This window comes from Mandrillus leucophaeus, unplaced genomic scaffold (assembly GCF_000951045.1).
Source record: "Mandrillus leucophaeus isolate KB7577 unplaced genomic scaffold, Mleu.le_1.0 Scaffold75, whole genome shotgun sequence".
In the NCBI taxonomy this organism is placed as follows: Eukaryota; Metazoa; Chordata; class Mammalia; order Primates; family Cercopithecidae; genus Mandrillus; species Mandrillus leucophaeus.
This window is the reverse complement of record NW_012108141.1, coordinates 7,307,193-7,315,876: the sequence shown is the minus strand read 5'-3', so window position 1 is coordinate 7,315,876 and position 8,684 is coordinate 7,307,193.

The window sequence follows — 8,684 nt, the reverse complement described above, 5'->3', positions numbered from 1 at the left end:
GTAGAAAAGATTTATTTCCCTTGCTGCTCATAATGTGCATATTTTATTTCTTTCAAATATAAAATTTTTAGCATTATGCTATTACACTGACATATACCCAGAAACTGACAATCAGCTACTCATAAAACATATGAGTCCTCAATTCCACTGCATTTTAGAAATTAGAGGAATTGAAATTCAATAAAATATATTTGATTTCTGATATTTTCTTTTTAATATGTAAGATTATTTTGATCTAGTTATTTCAGAATCTTCAGCAATCTCAGTTAAACTCACATAGAAATCACATTGTAAAACAGAAGATAACACTTGAATGGTGTACACATATTATATACTTTTCTCATGGGGAACACGTTTTTGTTGCTAGTGCCTTATATTTGTTTTGGAGCATAATTTTTCCTTTGCATTTCAAAATATCACTTCTAATATAAAGAGAATGATTACATGGTGCAGCAGAACAAGCTGTTGTAGATGAGCATAAATCCCTTCTGGTTTGAGCACACAACTGCACATGAAGCCAGTTCAGCTTTGACAGCTATCCCAAGAGCTGAACTTCACCAGGCTCTTTTTGTTGAATGCAGTTCTTGAGATTACTTTTCCTTATTGCCATTCTGAGACACTGCCCAGGGAGATGGCCAAGATCTGTGCTTTGATGGCACATGGCTAGCGTGAGGTAATTTATTCAGTAACTTTGATTTCCAATGTTTTATAAAGTGCCATCTATCTCCAAAAAGTTTGAGAAAGTGGGGAGCTTTTCCTAGAGTTCAGCCCATGTAACCTCTGAGGGACCTGCCATATTGCTTTCTGGAATTGTATAAGTCTGGCTTCAAGTCACATCCTTGAATATCAAAAAACAAAATAAAGGAACAATGAAATAAAAACCAGCCCAATACAACTATATATTCATTCTTTTGGATAAAAAAGTCAAATTTTTTTCATATGTAGAGATAAATCATATAATAATGCCCTTCTTCATTATTTCCACACATCATCTTCCCTTTCTGTCTTAATACCAAATTCCAGCCAGCTGACTCTGTTAAGCTCATCTATTTCCTCTCAAATGCTTAACCTGGTGTTAGGTTACCCCAAACAGATCTCTGCTATAAAGATTCCACAAGTTCCCAATTTGGGGGACAGTAAAACATATTCACACCGGGACCAAATTCAGTTCAGAATATGTTAATCAGATATAGCTGTGGCAGAAGTATTGCTATTCACACTTTCTAAGGGAACAGAAATTATTTGAACGTGTTCAGATTTTCAATCTCACTATAAGAAAACTTAACCTAGCCCTTGATCTTCTGGAGTTAATTTACTATGTGTATTGTCTCTATCATTAAAGATAGTATGATTGACCTGTTGCAAGTGTTTGGCTAGGTTGACTGGCAGGTTCAGCCAAATTGCCTTTTCTATTGGCACAAACACCAAAAAGGCTTAGAAAGCCAGCTACCAAATGGAATTTCAGAAATGAAGCTTTGTTTTGTAAACCCTATGTAAGATTCCCCCGACATAGGGAAGTAGACCATAGCCCATTTAGAATATTGCCATCCAGTGTCCAAATGATGTATTTCAGGTCCCCCTATCACACACCAAAAGACCAAATGGATTACCACTTTACCAAAGATGTACAAAACTGGGTGCCCTCAAAACACAAAATATTATTCTGTATATGGTCTACCTTTGTGCTGAAAAACAAAGAACATTTGCCAGTCTGTGGCCTTGACCACTCAGAAGCAGTAATTTACAAAATTAAGATTTAGGTTATGGATGCAGTCAGAATTGACTCAGCCTCTAAGTTACCTGAACTTTCCCGGGCATCATTTTTTTTTCTAATTTTATGAGTATTAGAGGATGGAGTATGCAAACATACTCAAAAGAATAACTGAATATAGTAGGTATTTAGCAAATATTACTGTCTTTTCCTTTTGTTCACTAAAAATATATAGAAGCTACTCTCAAAGGGGATACAAAAACTGCTTTCATGAACCTTGTTATGTGTTAATTGCAGGTTTGGACAAACGGAGAAAACATTTCTAGTGCAAAATCATACTAAGTTATAAGTTTTTAGCTCTTGAATAAATTCAATGGATTTCATGAAGCTGCTAGATGCTGGGCTAATAGGTACAAGTCAACGTAATAAAAACCACGCTTTCCCCCTGCTTCCTCCACAATTAACTGTTGTTCCACTGTCAATAGGTTCAATATTGTTTAATGCCATCATCACTTCCCTAGTTTCCCAGGCTAAAGATCACCATGTCATTTTCTATTTCTTCTTTCCGCATAACGAATAGGTCTCTAAATCACATTAATTGTACTTCCAAAATATTCCTCACATTTGTTTCCTTTTTTTTAGACCTCTCTCACTGCCTTGCAATTTTTTGCATGAATTATTGCATTGCCTCCTAAGTGACCCTCCCAGTCTCTCATCTCTTCAGTCCAATTTATTCATTACACTGAGCAATCTAATCATATCACTGAACTGCTCAAAAACTCACCAAGCCTCTCTTGTTCTCTATGCCCTCATTTAATCTAATCTAAAACAAAAATGCTCTTTCTTCCATTTTGTCTGATCTAAATCCTATTGATACTTCAACAATTTTTGTTTTTCTAGGTTTGTCAAAACAAAATACAAATGCATGGGGAGGGTGCACAAGGCCTTTCATGATCTAGTCTTTGTGCCCCTCTCCTTCTTGCTGTCTCACCATTCACATCCTACCAAAGACATCTTGCTCCAGCAGGTCTAATCTACTTAGAGTTCCTTAGCCATGTCCTGTTCTCTCCATGATTCTTCTTTTATTATACCTGTCCCATCTTTGTGTAGCTATTTCATTCTCCTTCTTCAGGACCCACCTCAGGGAATACCACATCCAAAAATTTTTCCGAATGCTGCTTCTTTAGGTTCTCAAATAATCTTGTGAAAATTCTGCCTTATTATTTTCCCTACTTAATTAAAATAACAATTATCTATCCCTGCCACCGTATTCTCACTTCTCAGAAATTCTTAGATGCTCCCAGGGACAGGTGAATTTACCAAAAGTTAAATAACTGAAAAGGAATCATTGAAATCCATGTAAACCCTTTGTGAATTAACCAACTATGAATTGTCTTAGTGCTTAAGTTTCTTATTTTATTTTGACATCCCCAATTTTTAGTCTAGTGCCCAACCAACTAGACATTCAATAAATGATCTCCTAAATAAAACTTAATTATTGCTCCTTTTATGTCCCCAGATTTTGTTAGTCCCAGCACCAGTGATTTTCTTTTTCAAAAAAGTGCTATTTTTCAACAGTGCCATTTTAGAAGTGGTGTCAGTATTCTGTTGGAATAATGAAGGTATTTTGCAAGTCATGAAGGAGATTGTCTTTTCTAAAACTATTCAGCCAGTTTCCTTATCTCTTTTCTTTGTAAATAACTCCCACTTTAGCTCATTTAGTTCACATTTTATTTGCCTAAAATGTCCCAAACCCAAGAGGACATTCTGAGAACTTTCATGTGGTTATCATTTCTGGAAAAATCATTCTCTTGTCATCCATATGTTTGGCACATTTGTTTCACTCTGTCCTCTGCCTAGAGCTCTGAGATGACATTGTTGAGAGAAAACAGAATTGTTATTTTCAAAATATGAAAAAATAACTAAGTCAGAGGATAAAGAAAGAAACACTGGCATACCATTAAACTGCCATATCAACTTAGGGAAATGTTCAGACTACAAGAATATTCATGGTCTAATTGACTACCTATAGTGTTTATTGCATTGTATGCTACAGAGTGACCCAGATGGTATTGTTGTATCAGATGAGTTTATTATGACAACCTTCTAGGACCATAATATAATATTCAGTACCATTAAGGTAATTCAATAAAACTAATAACTAAAAATCAAAAGTGTTTTATTTAAAGCAGATCAGAAATACCAGGTCTTCTTTAAACTGGTCAACAGGAAATATCATAAATAAAATTTAGAATTTTCTTGAGTATTTACTCAGTGCCACGACCTGAAGTTGGTGCTTTAGGAATTCAAAGATGAAAGTCAAGATTCTTGTTCCTGTAAAACTTACTTATTTAATAAGGACAAAGCAATATTTCTGCAAAGAAGGTAGAACGAGATAAAACCAAATTAAGAGATATAAACAATGGTCAAGAAAGCACGTAAGAGAAAAGTGACTGATAACCAACTAGAGAAATTAGAGAGGACCACGTGGAGGAGGTGATAATGAATTTTGAACTTGAAGGACAACTAGAATTTCAGCAAATGAAGATGAAGAGAAGCACATTTCAGACAAAAGGCATGAAAACACACAGTGGCAAAAATGTTAAGGAGCAATTTGGGGAATGACTTAAAGACATTTCTTAGGTGTGTAGTAGTGAAGGAAAATAGTGGAAGATGTCTGCAATAAAATTGTAAAATCCTTTGTATGTAAACCTGAGTCATTTGAACTATATTTGGTAGGCAAAGCATTGCTGTGAAGAATTTTGAGTTGGAGTAGGGTTGATCAGATATGTTCTTAAATTGATTGACCTAGCAGCACATGAGTCTTAATTTTCTATTGCTACTGTAACAAATTACCACAAACTTAAAATAACACAAGTTAATTAGCTTATAGGTCAGTAGGTCAGAAGTCTGATGCAGGTCTCACTTGACTAAAATCAAGGTGTCAGCAGGACTGTATTCCTTTCTGCAGGCTGTAGAAGAAAATCTGTTTTCTTGTCTTTTCCTCGCCGGAGTTGAGAGCTTGCCTGTATTCCTTATATTGATCTCTTTTTGGTTATGAGCCATTTTAAATTAAACAAAATTTTCTTCCTCAAAAATTGACTCTTGTGTTCCTTAAAAACAAACACTATTAAAATAAGAATCAACAGTGATAAAAACCGGAAGAGCCAAAGAAAAATGTAAAAGCTGGTAGTATGCCTTGATCTATTTTCCAAAGTGTAAGAATAGAGCAGGCAGGGGGCAGTGGCTCACACCTGTAATCCCAGCACTTTGGGAGGCAGAGGTGGATGGATCATGAGGTCAGGAGTTCGAGACCAATATGGTGGAACCCTGTTTCCACTGAAAATACAAAAATTAGCTGGGTGTGCTGGTGCATGCCAGTAGTCCCAGCTACTTGGGAGGCTGAGGCAGAAGAATTGCTTAAACCGGAGAGGCGGAGGTTGCAGTGAGTCGAGATTGTGCCACTGTACTCCAGCCTGGCTGACAGAGTGAGACTCCATCTCAAAAAAAAAAAAAGAGAAAAAAAAAAAGAATGAATAGAGCAAATGAAATGCTAGAGAAATCACCTCCTCAGCTAAATATATTCCTAGGTATTTTTCTCTGGCAGCTATTGCAAATGGGATTGTGATTGCCTTCTTGATTTGCTTCCCCACTTGATCGCTATTGGTGTATAGAAATGCTACTGATTTTTGTATGTTGATTTTGTACCCTGAAACTTCACAATCAAATCTAAGAGGTTTTTGCAGGAATCTTGCGAGTTTTTTAAGTCGAAGATCATATTGTCAGTGAACAGAAATTTGACCATGTAGGAATAAGTGAAAGTACAGCAAAGGCTAATTCAAGACTAACATCAGTTACCAGGTGTCCATTTATGCAAGTTTTGATAGGCTGCTGGAGGCTGAAATCCACCAATGAGAAATTGCTCAATAATTTTATGTTCATTTGCTGGTTATCATTAATTAATAACTAAATTCCTTATTACTATTTATATAACTTATGACTTAAAATCTTTAAGGAGGCTGTTAATAAATGCTATCACAATAGGGTGCCTTGATACAGCTTTTCTTAACCCTACAAACACTAAAGGACTAGATCAGACTGGGGAGGAAACCTCTACTAATAAAGGACTAATTAAGTGGATTGAGAATTGTGATTTGTTTTGTTATCGAGAGCAAACTTGCCGAACTGAAGAAAGAAATGAGGTGCTTCATACATCCACTAATATACCTTTTTGGCAGTGAGTATAACAGTGGATACCCCAAAATAGTTTGCAGACATTTTTGGCTGTCACACTGTCACAGTTGTGATGTGGTTGCTACTAGCTAGAGGCCAGGAATGTTGCTGAGCATCCTGCAATATACAAGACGTCCTCCCTGCCCGAGCTTACAACAAAGAATTACCAGCCCAAAATGTCAATAGTGCTCATTTGGGAAACCCTGATTTATACTAACAAGAGAGCTGGACAGGAATTTCTCTACTTCCTTGTCCTCTCTTCCCCTCACTTTTATTTTTAGAATAATGTTATCATTTGTCCAAATGAAGCATTTCTTGAAACATAAAGGGGAGCTGTTCCGGCTGAAATCGCTCAGGATTTTTGAAGTTCAAAGCTCTGCATCCCATCACCCTTTGAGGAGTCCCTTGAGGCTCTTAAACATGACCTTGGAGCTCTGAAGAATACAATTTAAAATGTACTGCTCTCTAACATGGGTACCACTATTCTACCATTCCTCTTAAATTAACTAGACAGGAAGAGGAAGGGGTCCTTGAAGTGCTATGCATGTGCTGGGAGGTACTAAACCCTTGGTCAGAGAGATCCTGACAAAAGTGCATGGTAGAAATAAAACTTTTCATTATATCCATTGGTATTTGGTATGATGAGCATAGAAGAGAGTTCCTACCTCAGCCCAAGAGAGCTACACTATATAAATGATTTCTAAGGACAGTTCCATGCATTTTTCTGTAGTTGTGAAATAGATATGAGTAGAGAATTTAAGCAACATCTGGGAGCAGATGAGTTGGGACAATAGAAATTTCACCATCTTCTTTGGTAGCAGGTGCAATACATGATGTCTAGATACATTTTACTTCATTTGAAAACTGCTTTATTTCAGAAGCTAAAATTTATTGAATATTTACTGTGTAGAAGATATTATTCTAAATGCTTACCTTGGTTGTCTATGTTATCTTTATATACTCTTTTGGAATTTAAAAATGATGTTAAAGATAATACAAAAAAATTATTTTGTGAACTATGGAAAAATTAATAGACATGAACTTGCTCTAAAAGATATTAAAATCTATTGAAAGAAAAAAGAAATTAAAACATTTGGTGATGACCCAGCAAGACACAATCTAGGGACATTAGAAATAAACTGAAAAAAAGAGGGAGAGGATTTACTAAGACAAATATGGGATTTCGAATAATGGAGTAAAAATGGATTCTTTTGGAAAATAATGTTGGAATGAATTAATAGTTATTTGAGAAAAAATATTAAATTTCCGCATCTTTCATCAAAAGTAAATCACAGGTGAACAAAAATATACATCTAAATATGACAACAAAATTATTAGAAAAAAACTTTAAAAGTTATCATTTTTGAGTGGGGAAGTCTTTCTGCCATGAAATACAAAAGCTATAAATAAAACTATAATTGAACTTAACTACTTACAAATAAATTATTTTGCACAATAGAAGTTACCATAGAATATTAGAAACCAATAAATCAACCAAGAAAAATATTTGGATTTTATGTTTCAGAAAAAAATATTTTCATATATCTCAAACTTTTCCAGATGAATTAAAAAATGAGGAACACAAAATAAGACAAAGATAAAAATGCTAAAAAGTATAAAGATGATCAATAAACGTGAAAATATGCTCAAACTCACTTATAATTAAAGAAATACAACCGAAAACTACAATGGAGTACAAATACTTATCTACTAGAGAAGCAATCAATGAAAAGATCACGGGGACCCATTATCAGTGAGGGGAAAGGTAGACCTAAATGTACTGTCTCTATAAAATACAAAAATTAGCCAGGCATGGTGGCAGGTTCCTGTAATTCCAGCTACTAGGGAGGCTGAGGCAGAAGAATTACTTGAACCCAGGAGGCGGAGGTTGCAGTGAGCCGAAAAAATATATATATCTACACTGTAGAATTATGAATTGATGAAACTTTTGGGACAGCAGTTTGATATTTGTCAACATTTAAATACACTTGCCTTTTGACCCAGTAGTTTCCTCTTTACTAATTTCTCTCACACATATACTTAGTTCATTGTGGAAAACTACTTGAGAAAAGAATGTTAACAAAAGTATAGCTTGTGACACAAATGCTTAAACATCATCAATACCTGACTGCTTTAAAACGTTATGGTAGTTTCATACATTGAAATGGCATGCAGTTCTCAGGAAGAGTGAAATATGTCCATGTTCACTGAGTCAAGACTAAATAAATATTTGCTAAGGTGAGCGCATAATCCTCATTCTGAGTGTGCAGCAATGAGAAACAGCAGTTAGCAACGATCTCAGGTATTTAAAACAAGAACATAAAATAACTACTCACACACATACACATGCATTCACAGTTTTTTGGAAAGAGAGACAAGAAACTGTTAGGAGTGGTGTCTTACCTGGAGTGGAACGTGAATGAGGAATCAGGGGCAGACCTAGGATGAGGTGAGCAGGGCACCAAGGTACAAATTTGAGGAAGCGCTCTGAGATTGTCTCTTTAAATTTTGTGCCCTAAGCACCTCATGTGTTTCACTCTACTCCTGGACTGTGAGGGAGAAGACTTTACTTTCATTTTTATATTCTGCAATTCTATTTGAATCATTTGCCATGAAAATGTAAATGTTATTTTGGAATTAAGAAGAGAAGAAATCACTTGATAAAATTAGAATTTAAGAACAGGGAATCAAGCAAAACTACTGTAAATATCACTACAAAACTGATTTTAAATTCAATAAA